The 21,479-nt window shown below is 35.8% G+C and overlaps 1 long non-coding RNA gene across 1 annotated transcript; it reads left to right on the forward strand.

Moving 5' to 3' along the window:
- Positions 1-1,382: 1,382 nt before the first annotated feature.
- On the forward strand, positions 1,383-21,139 carry LOC128550951 (uncharacterized). Its single transcript, XR_008368583.1, has 6 exons — positions 1,383-1,530; positions 6,445-6,596; positions 7,724-7,834; positions 16,817-16,890; positions 19,190-19,433; positions 19,760-21,139. It is a non-coding gene; the product is annotated as an uncharacterized LOC128550951 (long non-coding RNA).
- Positions 21,140-21,479: the final 340 nt, after the last annotated feature.

The raw sequence follows: 21,479 nt of genomic DNA on the forward strand, positions 1-21,479 counted from the left end.
CCTTACATTATTCACATCAGATCGGGTACCTTCATACTGTTTTTCCTTGGCCTAAGTGGGTTGTTTCGCCATTCAAACTTGTTTAAAAATAAACGGATGACTTACTTTGTAAAGAAATTGCAAGCTACGAGAGAATAAACATCATGAACACGGTTATTTGCAAATTTATGACCCTGATACTTGTACGCTTGAACACATTTGTAATGTATTTAAATTGACTAAAATGGTGTGTCTAGTAATTGAGACATGAAGGATAGTGGGGTTGAAAGATGAGGCAAACTACATGACCAAGGTATTTGGTCGCAAATAATGACCGATATTTTTGCAGCTATAAAGTTATAAAATGTGGCTGTATTAGTTGGCTCCGCCTGGCAGCATATGCTAAGGCATCCTCTTAGCGTAGTGATCGCTCCCTAAACGACATGCGTACAGTGATCATCCGCTTGGCGATGTATGCAGTGGCACTTGTTCTTAGCTGTAAACGCGTTTCACAGGTTCTTATTTCTCAAAGTTGTTTTTATCATAGACAGATTCTTCTTAATTTCGTTTGTAAACAGTATCTTCACGTTGCTTTGACCAAACTGTTCACGCCCTTTTCACGTCGTGTTGTTCTCGGTTGTTGCAGTTTTTCTCAAGTCAACGTTGCTTGGGGGTCCTAGCTCTTAAAGCTCTTCTTGTTTCGGTTCATATAATTCTGAAGATTCTTCACGTATTTTGTTTGAACCTGTAACAGTTCTTTTCTAGTTCACTTTCTTTTTACCCCTACTTGTGAAAGTTCATTTCAAGAGTTGTTTTTGTTCTTAACCTGCGTGCGGTTTTGGTCTGCAGCCTGCGTGTGGTTTTGGTCTGCAGCCTGCGTGAGGTTTTGTTTTGCAGACTGCGTTTGGTTTTGGTTTGTAGTCTGCGTGTGGTTTTGGTCTGCAGCCTGCGTGTGTTTCGGTTTTCAGCCTGCGTGAGGGTTTGCAGCCTGCGTGTGGTTTTGGTTCTCATTTAAAAAGTTCTTCCAAAGTTCACGTTAGTTTTGGTGTGAAAGTTGTTTTAGTTTTCGCATACAAAGGTTTCATTGTTATGAGTTTCGGTTAGAAAAAACTACAATGACAGTAACTTCTCGTTTCTCGTGAAAACTTCAGTCATAAGACCTGTTTTCGTCTGTGAAATCCTTAAGGAGATCCCCATGGACAACAGAAAGATTAAACAGTGAATTGCTTGCGAAATTAGCGAGCCTTGTGTACTGTAATAAGGCAATTTACCCGGGTTATAATAAAATTAGTAAACTCATTGTCCCCCACATACTGATGCCGACAATACAGCCTCTGTAATTTGATAAACTCCCAATTTATATTATGTTCTTAATGTTATTTAAGGCGAAGAATACAAAAATATAAGCTTTTGATTTATAGAAGTCAATGTTTTCAGGAATTCAAGATGGTAGAAGCCACAATTGTCGTAGACAGAAAAACTACATCAGACAAGCAACGGCTATACGAACAATGTATAACAGTACTTACAATATCTTATAGGCACCACAAGGTATGAAGTTCTTTCCAACTGTGCATACATAGTATTTCAGTATATTGAGTGATAACGAAAATAAAATTCGTTTGTGCATGCACAAGTGTGTAGAGCCTGTTGTCCATTCTTAACAGCATGCCTTCGCTGCCTATATATTATTTAGTAATACATGTAGTTGAAGTGAAGAGGTTAGAGAAGATACAAAACTTCATGTTGAGTAACCGTGTCTTAGTGAGCGGAGAATTTGCATAAACTTTAGATAAAGGTCCACAAGGATGCCCGCCAGCATCGGTATGTTGTAACATGATATCCTGCTGACTAAACCTTGCTATGCTTGCTCTCAACCCTCTGTAATTATCCGTTCATGAATATACAGAGAAAAAATGATCTAGGAGGTGGTGTGTTGAAGTACGCGAAAATCTGTGCATCTGTTTTGTCATAGTATAGAAATAACTCGATGGATCATATTGGAATACCTTTGTGGGTCTCATCGAAATACATGTAACTCATTAGATAATGTAAACATAACTTGGTTGATCATAAACTAATCGAACTAACTGGGTCGTAGAACTTTGTATCTTATATAGTGAATCGCACAGAAATAACTTGGTTGATCATAGAACTAACTTAATGGATCGTAGAAATAACATGGGGTCTTTCATAGAAATGCATTTGTATCTCCGTGTACCGCATAATCGGAACTACATTTGTATATTCGTAAATCGCTTAGAAATAATTTGTTTGATCATAGAACTAAATAGTCGTAGAAATAAAACGGGGGCTTTTGTAGGAATACGTTGGTATCTTCGTGAATCGCTTAGAAATAACTTGTTTGATCATAGAACTAAATAGTTGCAGAAATAAGTTCAAATAACATGGAGTATTTTATAAAAATACAGTTGTATTTTCATGAATCGCATAGAAATAATTTGTTTGATCATAGCACTTACTAAATGGATCGTATAAATAACATAGGGTCTTTCATGAAAATACATCTGTATCTTCGTAAATCGCATAGACATAACTTGGTTATCATAAAACTAACTTGGTCATAGAAATAACCTTGTTGAATCGCATAGGAATTTCGGGGAGGATTGTATGGAAAACTTCAAATAACTTGTTTTCTGTGTGAGTGGCTGATTTTTAGGGGCGCATAGCTGCCTTGAACTTGGTAGAGAACATAAGTTGATAGATAATTAAAATTACCTGACGGTGGGTGTAATTCTAAACAGTGTGATTGTTCATTTATTAAAAAAAAGTGGCCAATAGAAAGTTCCAATACATGTCAAAATATTATTTCGTGAAATAATTATCAAAATGATTTATATTATAAAATGATTAACTTTTCAAGGAAAGACGGAACTTTTGACCCGACCCTATACATATAATCTCATTGATTGTTAAGGTGTACTGTAATTATATAATACATGTATTACTTGCAACCAAATATGTTTAAACTAAAAAGTTCCGACGAACATCAACACAGAGATCTGCTATCGACCATTGTTTAATGCGTCGTGCTTAAAAAGGATGATTTCATGTATCATTTTTGGTAACCAGGCAATTAGCATGTCACGGAGAGGGCCATTTTCCTCCCAAAATTGATATCCTTTGGCCATTGTTTTATCGATGGAAAAAAACAACTTTCATCCGCTGGTGACTGTATTGATTAATCTCTGAAAAAAGTGGGGTTTTTTACAGTCCAAGAACTATTCGTGGATTTAAAATTCATGCAATACGTCCAGCTGGCATGGTGCTTACTGTTATACGAGGTTTAACCATATAGACCAAAAAAAGAGGACAAAACAAAACAAACTACTGACAAAATTTTCATCACATAGTTTCGCCTGGTTCGGCCCCACTCTGCAAGCTATACCCGTGTTAAAATGTAGTCAACATACGTTATTGTTACTCGGACATTTAGTATAATAATGTTTTCTTGTTTACAATGTTAATAAAACCCCAGTGGCTGGACTGAACGGATTATGTCAGAATACATTTACATATATAGATTTTTGACGTACTGCCGTAGATATTTTATATCGATTACAGATCAGAATTTTAGAGATGCATGTTCCTATCACCCAGAAAATGTGTTAGTCAGACTGAAAACCACTGTATACATGTGCGTAACAATAATGCATTACATGTTGTATGGATCGTAGGACGAAGCATTAGAAGTTTGGTGAGATCTATGAATGAGGGATATGGGGTTAGGGGTGGTGGCGCGTTAATGAATGAGGAATAGGGTCTAGGGACAGGTTAATGGATGAGGGATATGGGGTTAGGGGTGGTGGCGCGTTAAGGAATAAGGAATAGGGTCTAGGGACAGGTTAATGGATGAGGGATAGGGTCTAGGGACAGGTTAATGGATGAGGGATAGCGCGTAAGCAGATGTTATTTAAACGAGGGACGGGGGATGGGTTGCGCGTTAATGAATGATAGAGAGGGGATTAGGGGAGGGTTTAAAGTCGGTGGATAGGGGATCATTTGCTGGTTTGTACAAGAGGGATGTGGGTTCAGTGCTGTGTGTATGAAGGGAGGGAGAGGGGGTCACGGGCGAGTTTATGAATGAGGGATAGGAGAATGGCGGTTTAATGAATCAGTGGCGGACTTATGAATGAAGGATACGGTATTAGTGGCAGGTTTAAATGAGGGATCGCGGGGTGGGGGTGGGGGTAGTGTCAAGTTTATGCATGTGCCATATATGGGATTAGAAACAAGGGAATTACGTAAGGGCGGGTTTATGCATTAGTGTTAGGGAATTACTTTAGGGGTGGGTTTATGCATGAGGGTGATGTGAATGAGGAATATGTGATAAGTTGCGAGGGAATGCTTGAGTGACAGAGGTGGTGAGGGCTCGGAATTTGTTCTGTTGTTAACACGACACGGTACATCGGCGTTTTTGCTATTCAGAACAGTGTTTATAACAAATAACTCGACAAGACTTGCGGTTTGGGATTCCCCAAGCGGCATCGAGTGATATACGTTATACAGACTATGTAGCGAACCAATATCATATTCTTTTAGTTGCCGCTTAGTAACAATGGCACTTATTTCTAGAAATAGATGGGAGTGGTCACATTCCTAATATTGCTTTGTAAACATCATGCATTTAAAACTCACTGCATGGAATAACTAAATCGAAATGAATTAACAGAAATTGTTTAGTTGCCAAGAGTTTTGGGAAACACTGAACGCAACACCATAGCATCACCAGTAAAATGCCTTAATGTAAAAGTTGCAGAGTTATGATAAAAATGTATATGAGCTATATATTGCAAAAGTATGTACATAACCGTTGATTGGAATATCTGCTGTACTGGACAGGGCCCAGCAACAGTCGCCATAACTTTCTACTTATAACCTGACACTGATGATGTCATGTATAGTCTTGCTGATAATTATATCATTTGCAGACCTGGTTTCGAATATTGCATATATAGCTTTCTCTTATTTAGTTAATTGTAGAAAAAAGCGAGGCACAAAAATAGTTAAGTACATTAACGGTTTCACTTCTTGATAGTTGAATTTAGGCAGCCTGTGTTTGCATAAAATAAATGAATGCTTTTCTTTTTAGCATTATTTCAGTATAGAATCTATATCTGCATATAAACTATGCATCCTTTCACCTTGTGCACCAGAAAAAAACAACAACAACAACAAAAAACAACAACACGGGAAAATCCTGTCTTATGATAATTATGACACGAGTTTGTTTTCATATTGTACATACTGTATTTATATGTTCATTAGACACAAATATATACTGAACAAAAGAAAAAGAAACTTCCGATTTCTATACATATTTTTTTAATGTTTTAATTAATTAACATGTCAAATGGCCTACATATCTTCGGGCGAACGATTATGTGTCCAATAAAACAAATTATAACTGGAGATTGTACGCTTGTACGCAATACACAAAAAAGAAAGTTGAACTCGATTTCATCGCCGTGCGTGCACGGACCAGTATAATATGTGTTTAAACTTTTCAATCTGATTTTATAGACTTTGTTGTCGTTGAAAAAAAGAGAAAATTATTCAGTTTACTTTCTTTTTTGATATGCCTAGAATTCCACCAAATTTACGTGAATGTGCGTAATGCTGGTATGGCCTAGGATTGTTGGCAGTTCTATATCCGTGCTATTCGAAATCTTAGTCAACGTTTTCAAGCAACAGGCCCACGTAGTGGACGTCCTCGCTTCACGACGCCTGGGCAAGACCGCTGTATTATGAACACCCGCCTACGCAATCGTTTCCAAACTGCCACTGCTGCTAACACCCTAGTACACATAACCGAATATCTGACCAAACTGTACGCAAACGTCTGCGCGAGGGTGGTCTACGTGGACATCGTCCTTACGTTGGCTGTGTTATGACGCGACGTCACCTCGTAAATCGTGTTAATGAATGGGGCTCATATTTCACTACATATTTTTCATGAAAACAAGGGTTTTTATCAGTCTAGTCCTATTTTTTTTGTCCCAGGTCTGATACTTGTGCCTGTGCTGTGTACTTGAAAGAGATCGTTTCCGTCTTGGTCTAGGCAGGCAATTTGCACTTACAAGTACGTATGGTTTTTGCATACCTCCCGTCGTGTTCGGTTGGAATATGTTGCGAGCCACGCCGTCCCAATGTATATTATCCTTCAGAGAAAACTCCATCTCTTTTGGCTCAATATCACGCCATTTAATTGTACAGCGAACCCGCTGTACGTCTCCCCTTATTCGTTATTGGCACACCCCTATTTTCCGCCCCTGCTTTCGTTGGCTAATCGGTGCAAAGGTGAAAGGTAACCGAGTGCAAAAGTTGTTACAGGTAATCGGTTATTCTTCACGGAATATTTGTTAGCTAATTGATAAAGATTTAAACCTTAAAATCTTAAGCTATTTGTAAACTGACGCTTGTACCTGGTATTGTATTTTACAGGTTCTTTACAAATAGTTTACAAAGGATGCGTATCAGGAATTTGATGAAAAAGGTTGGTGTGAAAATCAAGTTCTGTAACCACGTGGTTTTAAGATGGCCGACTGAGAACAGGTGTGCTAATTTTAACGCGGAAGCAAGTAACTATTTCACAGGTAAGTGTACCGGTATAATGCATTAAAACAGTTACATGAATTGCATTTTGTCAGTTTTGCAAACCACTGCTTGCATTCGGTAATTTGGTTTGTAAGTTAACTTCACATTCTGCCCCTGATAATTTAGCAGATTAGATATCTTTCTCGAACAGCAACTCAAACACACCAGAATGCATAACATAATGTTTGAAATGTTTGAAATGTCAGAATGTTATGGGGCAGTTGCCTGCGGACCCTACCTACATCACGAGGGCACTACTGTACAAATAACTTTCTAGAATCCCTGAAGACATTGTTTTATCGGTTTGTGAACTACATCTAGAATTGGCTTTTTCAAAGTTTTTGAGACAAGAAGATGTAAATTGTGTATTCTTTGTCAATTGTTTACAATTTGAACAAGTGAATGACCAACACTTCAATGCTCAGATTGTGCATGCATGCCAAATTCAAGGTGTATGGTCCAACCTACATTTGTGGAAGATTCACTTCTTTACTTGACTTATAGTGTGCAACCACAGGAGTCTGAAATTCTATCAATAAGACCATAGTCTATCTTTACAGAAATTACCCCCTATATTACTCCTGTGGTGCAACCTACTTTTTTGATCAATCAGAGTAAGTTATTTTTCAAAAACTGAGGCTTCTTGTCCATGAAGACCAGTGTGACTGTAGCAGTAATTTTAGAAGCTGAAGAGCGTCGACACGACTGACTGCAATTCTGATTGGTCAAATGTAGTTGTCACACTTTGTCAGATAGAGTCCATGAAGAGAATTCACTTCATAAACTCTGTCTATAACATAGGGTTAAACCCTATCTAATTGCACTGGGTATTTGGGAACAACAAGTAGTAGCCTTAAAGTACAAGATTTTTGCCTGAAACTTGGTACTTACATAGAAGACATAATCAATATATAATACACATTCCTGCAATATTGCTCATTTCAGGGAACATATTTGCTTATAATTTCCTTATTACTTTTTCCATTTGGTTAATTGAATATTAATGTACATATGAAATAAATTGGATAAAATACATGTTGGGTTATTCTTTGGCAACCTAATGACTTTGTTTTATATACTTCAAATTCAGTACAGACTCCTGGCACCTTGCTTTTTTTTCATTCAGAATTTGTTTACATGTAATACTGGAGAGGAATGTAGCAGTGAAGAAAACCAGCAAGGAAAATAGTATGAATCCCAAGATGTTAGCCACACTGTGACCTGTGGTCAGAGTTAGGTAACTGTATTGTATTGTTTGTAAAATTGTAATGATTCTAAAGGAAGTGTAAATTTTGATAATTTAGATGATAAATTTTGTCAGATAATTGAATGTTTATCTGATTTTGAAATGTTGAAGGCAGGAAATAAAATTTGATCTTGTGAGATATCTGATTGCTTGTCATCACCAGGTGATACTTAATTGTCAGTTATCAGTAATAATCATTTATTAGGTTAATTTGTGATAATTGATATAAACAGGTACTTAAGCACCCAATGTTTCAAAGAGCATGTGTATATATAGTATGATGCTGTTGATAAACTGGACAGTTTTAGTTGTGCAATTTTAGGATCTATCCGTGGCTGTATGAGGATACTAAGTCCAGAAAAGATGAGATTTGTTTATATATTCTTTTAGCTCATTTCTTCTTCCAGTTAAATTGGATTATCTATGAGTTCATTAAAAATAATGTGAGACCCAGGTAAGCACTAATTAATGTTTTTAAAGTAATACTTGTAAAGTTTAAAATCTCTAGGAAATGAGACAAGGGTTATATTGTAGTTGTACTGGACATAAAAGTTGGTTAGGATTTTAGTCAAATTAGGGATTGTTTGAAACCTTAATAAAACTGATCACATTCACTGTAGGGCTAATTGATAGTGAGTCATTTGCTATCGACGATTACCGTAGCGGAAACATACTATCACGAGTACATCGAAAATATCGTTATTATGATTAAAAAATTTGTTTTATCGGTTGCTAACTACTTCTGTAATGGCTTTGTCAAAGTTTTTTTGCCTAAAGTTTTAAATTATGTTATGATTGTCTTGTAATTTGAACATGAATGAAACACTCAATGTAATTTAATGAAATTCATGTTATAACTACATTGTGCTTCACTCTCTTTCATTGATCTACTTGCAACCTAGATAAACTATAATACCAGCACATGAGTTTTGTTACAACAAAATTCCCTTTTCTCTTTCAACCTACATTTATTTTATTAAATTAAGTAATTTATTTTATTAAAATGTTTTAGTTCATTGAAGACCAGTGTCATGTGCTTAATTTTTAAGCTAGGCCACAAGATTGAATTCGATTAAGTAGTGGTCACCTTTGTGATTTAGTCATGATTGGTTCACTTTAATTTCTGCCCTAACAAGTTTCAATGCCTTCTAATTATGTATGTTTGAAACTGTTTGTTGCTTAGTACAAGATTTTTGCAAACTTGTGTATTACTAGAAACTCAAAATAAAGCACTTCCTCCCGATATTGACTTTTTCCAACTATTTAGCCGGCGAGCTTTCCTCTTCGATCTTATTTTATTGTTACAACTATAAATTTGTACATATGAAATAAATTGGATAAAAAAAATAGCCTGTTATTTCAACCTGTCTTTGTTTTAACCTTGCACAATTCATCGAGTAGTCTGGCACCGCGTTTTTGTTTTGAATTTTGTTTTTGTTATCTTTTATAATTCTGCCCAAGTTTTCCCAATGGGCCCAAGTGACTGTGGTGTTAGTACTGTTTGTTTGTTGTAAATTGAATGCATTTAAGAATGTATATTTTATAATTTAGATAAAATTTCTTCCGTATCTGACTGTTTTTCTATTTTAAAGTTGAGGCGGAACATAAATTTGATTGTTGTTGTAGGATATCTGAATTGCTTGTACTTTACGAGTGATACTTAACGCGTTACAAGTAAAAAGTCAATTGATTAGATACATATTTGATAATGATTATAACATGCTACAAACACCGAATGACTTTCAAGACAGGATAAAGTATATTGTTGCAATAATTCTGAGTGACCTTTTTATTTCTCAATAGGTATCCGCTGGTGAAAGAGGATACTAATCCGAAAAGATTTGAGATTTGTTTAATTCGTTCTTTTCTCATTTCTTCTTCAGTAAAGAATTTGGTTTTAAGAATGTGAGACCTGTATCACTAGATTAATGTTTTTAAAGTATACTTGTAAAGTTAAATTTTGGAAATGGAAAGGTTATTATGTACGGACCAAAAATTGTTAGGATTTGTCAAATGAGATTGTTTACTTAATATAAAATTCCATCTGATTTAATTAAGAAATAATTTATAGCAAAAGAGTGTTTTAACACTATGCATGCATGATGGGCGGTTATACGTTGGGTGTAATAATTTCACGAGGGCGCAGCCGGAGTGAAATTATTCATATGACGTATTACCGCCCCAGTGTATAAATAGTGTTAAAACACTCTTTTGCTATAAATTATTTCAATTCTAATATGCCCTTAATCTAAAACAGTAGATAAAATATAGAAGCGCTCTTTCTTGGTCGCAACAAAAACTTTGACGTCATCGCACATTAACGTGATGTCATTATAGCGTATGAGTGTTTTAAGAGAGACAAGCATATTAGAATGTTTAATACATTTTAGATTTTCACTGGAGGTATTTTTGAATTCTGAATTCTAAAATTCCATAAAAAATTAAAATATACATTTCTAATAGTGTTTAACTCTGTGTAATGGATCTTTCTTTTCCTTAAATAAATAGCCTATATAAAAAAATATTCAAAAACTGAAAAAAATGTCCTAATATACTGCTGAAATGTGACACTGAAAAATGTTATAAAATACTGCTGAATTTGACTGATCACCTGTGATAGTGAAACAAATGGTTGAAGGTAAATTACACTCAACAAAATTCCTAATTGGTCAACTTATATTGTATTAATAATAAATTATTTTGTTAATACTGCATGTATTTACAAGAAATTTCACATACCGACATTTGAATAGGTACTGCAGCTAATTATTGATCTATTTTTGGCCGACTCACAGCCAACGTAACCCCATTAGGTGTTTTGACCAGTATAGCATGTTTTGCAGGGCATGTGCACCATTATGCCCATGTTAAACACTTTTGACATTACTGACGAAAGTCCTACTAGAAAAACACATATCACCGTGAAATTAAAACGCGCTTAGGCTGTCAGAATTTTACAACAAAATTCAGAATCGGTCACTTCAATGAATTGTACTTGGGTTAAGTTTAGTCACTTCATATAACACATTTTGAGAATTTTTTCCATATTTTTGAACAACCAAATAGGAGTCCCATCATGATGAAATTTATGAAAAAATTGCATCTTTAAAATGATTTACAAAAATGAAGACCAGAGGTCAAAGCAGTTAGGAAATACTGAACCTGTTTATTAACTTTTAGCCTGCTGGTGACATGTGATTACTGCCAGACCAAGATCATGGTCTGCACTGTTTGCAGTGAACACCTCTTCAATTAATAAACTAAATGATGAGACCAGTCCATGATTTAAAAAAAAAATAGCAGAGTAAAGGTTAAAAAATTCCAACATTGAGTCAAAACCCCAACAGAATAATCACAGTGTAGTAAAGTATTTTCATATTTATTGTAAACATTAACTTGTGTTACTTTCCATGAAATTATCTTTAACTAAAAAAGGAAAATTCATGTCAGCTAGGTATTTGTCCTATGCTCATGAATACATGTAATAAAGTATACAGGAAACTGTAGATTGTATTGTTTAGCCTGTGTATAGATTGTATTGTTTGGCCTGTCACCTAAAGGTTGGAAAATTTTTACTTGAGATGTCTCCAGCAGATAGTTTGTTGGTATGTTTATGACAGGTAACTGGAGGTTTTTATGACATCATAATTGACTGTATTTACAATAAGATGGTTTGATAATAGAAGATATCCTGGGGTATATAACAACTGGTTACCTGCTGTGGACAAACCTAGCCAATACATGTATATAGTAGACTAAATAGAAGAGAGAAGGAAGTAGGTGAAGTATGTAAATATCTTTGAGACTTTTTGCACAAATAGTGTGCAAGTTGACTGCTGGTGTGTATTCTGAGAACTGAAGACATTCTCTGAATGAAAACATCTTCAACATTAGGCTATAATGTGTACTTTTTTCCAAAATATACAGGTAAATCATTGAACAGGAAATAATTAAATTAGTTTATCATGACAACTGGAAAAAGCTAATACTTCTGTGAGGACTTGCTACTCTTCACTGAATTATTTTATATAGAACAGAGGAACTGGAGGCTTAATGAAGGATAACATGTACCTGGGAGAGATAAGATTCTGTTTCAGTCATAAAAGAAATCTTCAAGACTATTTTCACTTTTCCTTGTCACTTTTTCGTCTCGTCTGGTTTATAGTACTGGACGGAGAACTGATAAGGGCTTGTGGAAAAATATTCTACAATGCTACAGCAGCAAAATGCTCATGGAAGGACATCTGATGAGAACTGATTGGAGCTCAAGGAAGATACTTTATTTGAAATGGAGAACTGATTGGAGCTAGAAGTACTTTATTTGTAGGACGGAGAACTGAAGTTGGAAGCTCAGCAGGAAATCTTCATGAAGAACGATGAGAACTGATTGGAGCTCAAGGAAGATACTTTATTTGAAATGGAGAACTGATTGGAGCTCAAGGAAGATACTTTATTTGAAATGGAGAACTGATTGGAGCTCAAGGAAGATACTTTATTTGAAACGGAGAACTGATTGGAGCTCAAGGAAGATACTTTATTTGAAACGGAGAAGTGATTGGAGCTCAAGGAAGATACTTTATTTGAAACGGAGAACTGATTGGAGCTCAAGGAAGATACTTTATTTGAAACGGAGAAGTGATTGGAGCTCAAGGAAGATACTTTATTTGAAATGGAGAACTGATTGGAGCTCAAGGAAGATACTTTATTTGAAATGGAGAACTGATTGGAGCTCAAGGAAGATACTTTATTTGAAACAGAGAACTGATTGGAGCTCAAGGAAGATACTTTTGGAATGGAAAACGGAGGAGATCAATGAAGATACTTTATTTAGAATGGAGAACTGTTAAGGGCTCAAGGAAGATACTTTACTTGGAATAGAGAACTGAATGGAGTTCAAGGAAGATACTTTACTTGGAATGAAGAACTGAATGGAGCTCAAGGAAGATACTTTACTTGGAATGGAGAACTGATTAGAGCTCAAGGAAGATACTTTACTTGGAATGGAAAACTGATTGGAGCTCAAGGAAGATACTTTACTTGGAATGGAGAACTGAATGGAGCTCAAGGAAGATACTTTACTTGGAATGGAGAACTGAATGGAGCTCAAGGAAGATACTTTACTTGGAATGGAGAACTGATTGGAGCTAAGGAAGATACTTTACTTGGAATGGAGAACTGTAAGGGGCTCAAGGAAGATACTTTACTTGGAATGGAGAACTGAATGGAGCTCAAGGAAGATATTTTACTTGGAATGGAGAACTGAATGGAGCTCAAGGAAGATACTTTACTTGGAATGGAAAACTGATTGGAGCTAAGGAAGATACTTTACTTGGAATGGAGAACTGTAAGGGGCTCAAGGAAGATACTTTACTTGGAGTGGAGAACTGATTGGAGCTCAAGGAAGATACTTTACTTGGAATGGAAAACTGTAAGGGGCTCAAGGAAGATACTTTACTTGGAATGGAGAACTGATTGCAGCTCAAGGAAGATACTTTACTTGGAATGGTGAACTGTTAAGAGCTCAGTGAAGATACTTTACTTGGAATGGAGAACTGATTGGAGCTCAAGGAAGATACTTTACTTGGAATGGAGAACTGATTGGAGCTCAAGGAAGATGCTTTGCTTGGAATGGAGAACTGATTGGAGCTCAAGGAAGATACTTTACTTGGAATGGAGAACTGATTGGAGCTCAAGGAAGATACTTTACATGGAATGGAGAACTGATTGGAGCTCAAGGAAGATACTTTACTTGAAATGGAGAACTGAATGGAGCTCAAGGAAGATACTTTACATGGAATGGAGAACTGATTAGAGCTCAAGGAAGATACTTTACATGGAATGGAGAGCTGATTAGAGCTCAAGGAAGATACTTTACTTGAAATGGAGAACTGAATGGAGCTCAAGGAAGATACTTTACATGGAATGGAGAACTGAATGGAGCTCAAGGAAGATACTTTACTTGAAATGGAGCTCAAGGAAGATACTTTACATGGAATGGAGAACTGATTAGAGCTCAAGGAAGATACTTTACTTGGAATGGAGAACTGATTAGAGCTCAAGGAAGATACTTTACATGGAATGGAGAACTGACTGGAGCTCAAGGAAGATACTTTACTTGGAATGGAGAACTGAATGGAGCTCAAGGAAGATACTTTACTTGGAATGGAGAACTGATTAGAGCTCAAGGAAGATACTTTACTTGGAATGGAAAACTGATTAGAGCTCAAGGAAGATACTTTACTTGGAATGGAGAACTGAATGGAGCTCAAGGAAGATACTTTACTTGGAGAACTGTTCATGCTTTAAGAGGACACTTTGCTTGAAATGGAGAACTGTTTGGGCTCTAGGAAGATACTTTGCTTTGAATGGGCTCTAGGAAGATACTTTGCTTTGAATGGGTTATCTTGTGGAAGATAATTTACTGGGAAATGGATAATTGCTGAGGGCTCATGCAAGATACTTTGTTACACCATATAATTTTGATGTTGTCTCTCTGGAGACATATTTAAGACATGGAATATTAACTAAACATGGTAGTGATGTTTACTGGTATAAAGTTATGTCACCTCTACAAGTTTCAGTCAGATTGCCCTAGGGAGACAACATTTATGGCCCTTTAAACTTAAATATATGTAGTACATATATGGTGTTTGTATTAATTTTTTGCAAATCTGGAGTCGTGTCAGATATGGTTGAAGGATGTAAATAAAATAGAAGAAATGTAGGGAATAATTGTAGCCCTGCATGTTCAGTAAGACTGCTTGAAGAGCTTGAGGATAAGGTTTATTACACTTTGTATTATAGTACATATATGGTGTTTTTATTTCATTTTCTGTCTGTCCAGAATCCTACCTAAGATATGGTTTAGACTATTCTAATAAATCATTGACGGTAAAAAATGTAAACTGTATAAATAGGAAAGTTTAATTCAGTTTGATTCTCAGATGAAGTCACGAGTTATGGTCCTTATGTATAGTACTTGGTGTTTTTATTTTATCTTTAGTTATATCCAAGACATGGTTAGGAGTAATTAAATACAGTAATAATTATACCCCCACAAAACGAAGTTTGGGAGATATGTAGCAGTGAGCTTGTCGACCGGTCTGTCGGTTCTTTGGTGTTGATGGTTTCCGGACAATAACTCCTGAAAGGCTTGACAGATTTAAATAATTTTTGGTACACATGCAGGTGTAACATCATAAAATACAAGTCAAGTTCGTCTTTGGCTACAAACCACCAATTTTTAACTTTACTATACGAAGTATAAGGAGAGCTATCCTACTCGACCCGATGTCGGCGTCTTTCTGCGTCCCCACCTTGGTTAAAGTTTTTTAACACTTTCTCTTTTTTCATCATATCTCTGTAATTACTTGATGGATTTGATTCAAACAAGGTGCATAACTCTGGCACAAATATTTCATGAATTATTCCCCCTTTTTATTTAGAATTTCAGGTTAAAGTTTTGATGAATGAATTTGATTCAAACTTAAAATAATTGTTCAACATCATCACCTACATCATATGACACAAGGTGCATAACTCTGGCACAAATTTTTAATGAATTATTCCCACTTTTTACTTAGAATTTCAGGTTAAAGTTTTGATGCATTTTTACTCTATCTCTGGTATTACTGAATAATTTTGATTCAAACTTAAGATAATTGTTCAACATCATCACCCACATCATATAACACAAGGTTCATAACTCTGGCAGAAATTTTTCATGAATTATTCCCCCTTTTTACTTAGAATTTCAGGTAAAAGTTTTGATGCACTTTTACTCTATCTCTGTTATTACTGAATGGATTTGATTCATACTTGAACTAGTTGGTCAACATCATCACCCACATCATATGACACAAGGTGCATAACTCTGGCACCAATGTTTCATGAATTGTGCCCCCTTTTACTTAGATTTTAAGGTTAATTTTGATGCATTTTCACTATATCTCAGTTATTACGAAATGCATTTGATTCAAACATGAAGTAGTTGTTCCACATCATCACCCTCATTATATGACACAAGGTGCATAACTCCACGACACATCCTCTGTTACAGCACCAACTATCACAGCACCAAGCATAACTCCACGACACATCCTCTGTTACAGCACCAACTATCACAGCACCAAGCATTAACCATGTCACATTCACTGATACAGCTGCAGTTACTACAGTCCCAAGCATTATCCATGACGTCCGCTGATTCAGCACCAGCTATCACAGCACCAAGCATTATCCATGACATGTCCACTGATTCAGCACCAACTATCACAGCACCAAGCATTATCCATGGCATGTCCACTGATTCAGCACCAACTATCACAGTCCCCAGCATTATCCATGACATGTCCACTGATTCAGCACCAACTATCACAGCACCAAGCATTATCCATGACATGTCCACTGATTCAGCACCAACTATCACAGCACCAAGCATATACAGCATGACATCCACTGAAACAACAAGCATGTACCATGTCACATCAACCAACATAAAACCAACGTTCACAGGGCCCAGCATTAACCATGTCATGTCCACTAATACAGCATCAACCATCACAGCGCCAAGCATTAACTGATCACCTCTATTGACTCTTCCTCCACCTCAGATTTATGTGGGGAAGTTGGCAATTATTTGCAGACAACAGGTTTGAACTGGTACAGAATCCAGGAACTCTGGATAGGACTACTAAGGATTTCAGACACAATGACTTTTATCAGCTATCACAGAGAACATATGCATTGCCCTTGGATCAAACTCGTGACCCTGTGGTCTGTGCTTTTCCTGTTGAGTTAAGACTTAAAGAAGGTGGACTTTGTTGCTACTAATACATTGTAATACATCATTTTCAAATATGCAATAGTATCTGATATAACAGTTAGAAAAACATTATTGAGCTGAAATAGTACGTGTCTTTGTGGTATTGTATTTGTATTGCTTGAATATGAGCATTTTTCAATTCTTTTCAGACAATGAGATCATTCCAAATGAAAGCACTGATTATACTCCTACCAAAGGGCTTAGAGTCAGCAAAGTCAATTATGTAAGTGTATAAGGGTAGTTTTGAGGCATTTTGTTTTTAAAACCAGAGATCATGCAGTCAAATTTTGCATCTTCTTAAACATTTACTTACAAATCATAGTCATGGATAAGATCTCAGTTGTCTAAATATTAATTGCAATAACTTTAAAATATAACATCACAGCTTAAAATATCTATGATGGCATATTTCTGCCTCAGATAACTAGGTAGTAATCATGAAATATTGTAAACTTTCAGGAAATGTATGAATTTTTCTGAAAACATTTAAAAAATAAATAATACTGCTTTTTTAAAAGCTATTTTTATTTATTTCCTGAAAATGTTTTAGCACAAAATTTAGTGTTAATGCATAGAATTGCCACGAGATGCTTGGTAACTGTCACGATAATATTTCCAACTGTACATTTTTCTGAAAACAATAATCAAAATGAATTAAGCCACACCATGAGAAAACCAACATAGTGGCTTTGCGACCAGCATGGATCCAGACCAGCCTGAACATCCGTGCAGTCTGGTCAGGATCCATGCTGGTCGCTTTCAAAGGCTACTGCAGTTAGAGAAACAGTGAGCAAACAGTATGGATCCTGACCAGACTGCGCAGATGCACAGGCTGGTCTCGTTCAGTGCTGGTCACAAAGCCACAATGTTGGTTTTCTCATGGCATGGCTCAATTATTTTTTCTCAACAGGCTTTTTATTTCCAGAAAACAATTGCAGCCATTGTTGTTTGATATGTTGGAAATCATGATTCAATACCATAGATATTCCTTTATTGAGAATTAATTTTTAGCTCGACTATTCGAAGAATAGTCTAGCTATTCTACTCACCCTGGAGTCGGCGTCGGCGTCGGCGTCACACCTTGGTTAAGTTTTTGCATGCAAGTACATACAGCTATCATTTAAAGGCATATAGCTTTGAAACTTATTTATTCTTTTTCTAGGTCAATTACCAACCTCACTGGGTCAAGTTCCATAACTCTAACATGTATTTTGAGCAAATTATGCCCCCTTTTGGACTTAGAAAATTCTGGTTAAAGTTTTACATGCAAGTTACTATCTCCAAAACTAATGCAGATATTGAATTGAAACTTCACATGTGTCTTCGGGGTTATAAAACTAGTTGATAGCACCAAGTCCCATAACTCTGACCTTCATTTTGGCCAAATTATGCCCCCTTTTGTACTTAGAAAATTTTGGTTAAAGTTTTGCGTGCAAGTACATACAGCTATTACTAAAAGGCATATAGATTTGAAACTTGTTTTTTCTTTTTCTAGATCAATTACCTACCTCACTGGGTCAAGTCCCATAACTCTGACATGTATTTTGAGCAAATTATGCCCCCTTTTGGACTTAGAAAATTCTGGTTAAAGTTTTGCGTGCAAGTACATACAGCTATTACTAAAAGGCATATTGATTTGAAATTTTTTTTTTCTTTTTCTAGATCAATTACCTACCTCATTGGGTCAAGTCCCATACATCTGACATGTATTTTGAGCAGATTATGCCCCCTTTTGGACTTAGAAAATCCTGGTTAAAGTTTTGCGTGCAAGTACATACAGCTATTACTAAAAGGCATATTGATTTGAAACTTATTTTTTCTTTTTCTAGATCAATTACCTACCTCACTGGGTCAAGTCCCATAACTCTGATATGTATTTTGAGCAAATTATGCCCCCTTTTGGACTTAGAAAATCCTGGTTAAAGTTTTACATGCAAGTTACTATCTCCAAAACTAATGCAGATATTGAATTGAAACTTCACATGTGTCTTCGGGGTTATAAAACTAGTTGATAGAATCAAGTCCCATAACTCTGACATGTATTTTGGGCAAATTATGCCCCCTTTTGGACTTAGAAAATCCTGGTTTAAGTTTTGCGTGCAAGTACATACAGCTATTACCAAAAGGCATATAGCTTTGAAACTTATTTATTCTTTTTCTAGGTCAGTTACCAACCTCACTGGGTCAAGTTCCATAACTCTTAACATGTATTTTGAGCAAATTATGCCCTCTTTTGGACTTAGAAAATTCTGGTTAAAGTTTTACATGCAAGTTACTATCTCCAAAACTAATGCAGATATGGAATTGAAACTTAACATGTTTCTTCGGGGTTATTAAACTAGTTGATAGCATCAAGTCCCATAACTCTGATATGCATTTTGGTCAAATTATGTCCCATTTCGAACTTAAAACTCTTTCGATATTTAACATTTTGGGTAATAATTTCCTGCTTCTGTGACAATATTTCGAATAGTCGAGCTTGGCTGTCTTACAGACAGCTCTTGTTATACCTCTTATCACAGGAGCTGAAGTCCCTTGATCTTGACATTGCTTCAAATGAACAGAGGCTTGGAGGCAATACTTCCTTAGTGACAGTGCCAACTGCCTGGCTGCAAAAGATGAAAGCCAAAACTAGGAAGATGACGCCCTCTTGTGCCCTAAAGAAATATTTGATGTTTTTTCAATCCTTGGGAGTTACAGGGAATGAACTCCACAAAAATTGAAGGATGGTTGGGCCTGAAAAGGAAGTTTTCAGCGCATTGGAATGTGAGTTTAACAAGTTGCTTTGTTTAAAATATTTTGTGGTTTATGTTCTATTTTGGAAATATCTTAATCTTTTATAGTGGAAGGGGTATTACTGTTACTACTGTGTTGCTAAGCCTAAAAGTGTCAATTATAATTAGGATTTGATTGCCATTATTAAAACAAGAGGTACACCTGAAACAAAGGGGAAACAGGTTCATTTTCTTAATCTGTGTATTGCAGACTTTATCAGTAACTAAATTTTGTCTGACAGATGCAATTTAATTCATTATAAATAACCTTAAAAAGTGCCAAATTTTAATGGCTTAATTTGGCTCTTATATTTGCAGTGTTTGCCAGCAGTGAGTTAGGACTCTCGTCAGTGGAGTTTAACATAGTGATAAATACTAAAGCTGGAAACAGCAAAGCGAACGATGCAACTGAACTTCTCGGACATGGCCCTTCCAGCAAAAAAAGCCCAAGACAAAAAAAGAACTGTAAAGAAGTTCCTATGCTATAAAATGCAACATACACATGTACATAGACAGACATTATTCTACTAATACTACCCTACTTAAGTTTAATGCACTGAACATTGTCAACAAAAATTGAAACACTGTTAAAAGATCTTGAATGTTTATTTTTCTTTAGGGTATAGTTTTTTTTTTTTTAGCAAATTGTTATATTAATGCTCTGTAAATGGACAAAGTACCATTTGCATTTTTTAATGTAGTGTTGTCATACATTCCTTGCATTGAAAGTTTATATTTGTTAATTTCAAGGCTAGAGAAATTACACACCTAAAATCTGAATGTACTGTTTCTTATTAAATGGGTAATTTGGCATTGTAAAATTCAACTAAAAGTACTTATTAATCATTGTCTCATTATTTTCTGCAAACATATGTAATCAAAATTTTAATTACATTTTGATAAATAGTACTTACTAGTGCTTATGAATTTTCTTTATCTCATGTTGGCTATATACTGTGTGCAGTCACACACATTTGTGTCTATTATTTATAATTGTATAAGATTATGTGCAACATCGAAAATAATGCTATCATACCATGTCATCATGCATATCTATCATACCATGTCATCATGCATATCTATCATACCATCATGCATATCTATCATACCATGTCATCATGCATATCTATCATACCATGTCATCATGCATATTCTCTATTTTGACAGCTGCTTTATCATTTTTTTTTTACATAAAAATCAAAAGACTATTGACTTTTAGTTTTAAATTGTCATGTGTATGTTTATGTAAATTATTGTTTTTCAAAAAAAGCAAGAAGATTAATATCATGTTAATAGATCGTGATATTTTTAATTAGTTATCGCTTCTTAACTTTTTGTACTGTCTTTATTGCGATAACTTAAATAAATTTGTAGCCCGCCCGCTTAGCTCAGTAGGTAAGAGCGTTGGTCTACGGATCGCGGGGTTGCGAGTTCGATCCTCGGGCGGGGCGTATATTCTCCGTGATAAATGACATTGTGTCTGAAATCATTAGTCCTCCACCTCTGATAATTCATGTGGGGAAGTTGGCAGTTACTTGCGGAGAACAGGTTTGTACTGGTACAGAATCCAGGAACACTGGTTAGGTTAACTGCCTGCCGTTACATGACTGAAATACTGTTGAAAAACGGTGTTAAACCCAAAACAAACAAATAAATAAATTTGTAAATCATTAAATGTTTGTAATTTGTGTGTATTTACTTTATTGTCGGTCTGTAATTCAGGGCAATTCTTTAATAGCTTGTCCGCCGGAGGTTCGCGGGAGGTTCGCAGGAACTTGTTTGCAGGAAGTTGCAGGAACATGTTCGCGGGAACTTGTTCACAGTAAGTTCGCTGCAACCTATTCGCAGGAGGTTCGCTGCAACTAGTTTGCAGCAAAACTAATTAGCATGTGAGAAGTGAACATCCCGCGAACACTTCTGTTCATTGTATTCAAATATTCGCGGCATGTTCACTTGTTATTTGCAACATGTTCGCGGCAAACTATAACTTTTCCGTAAGGGCAAACTACATTGTATAATCAGTTGCTTATTTCATCAA

Source organism: Mercenaria mercenaria, chromosome 19 (genome assembly GCF_021730395.1).
Source record: "Mercenaria mercenaria strain notata chromosome 19, MADL_Memer_1, whole genome shotgun sequence".
Classification (NCBI taxonomy): Eukaryota; Metazoa; Mollusca; class Bivalvia; order Venerida; family Veneridae; genus Mercenaria; species Mercenaria mercenaria.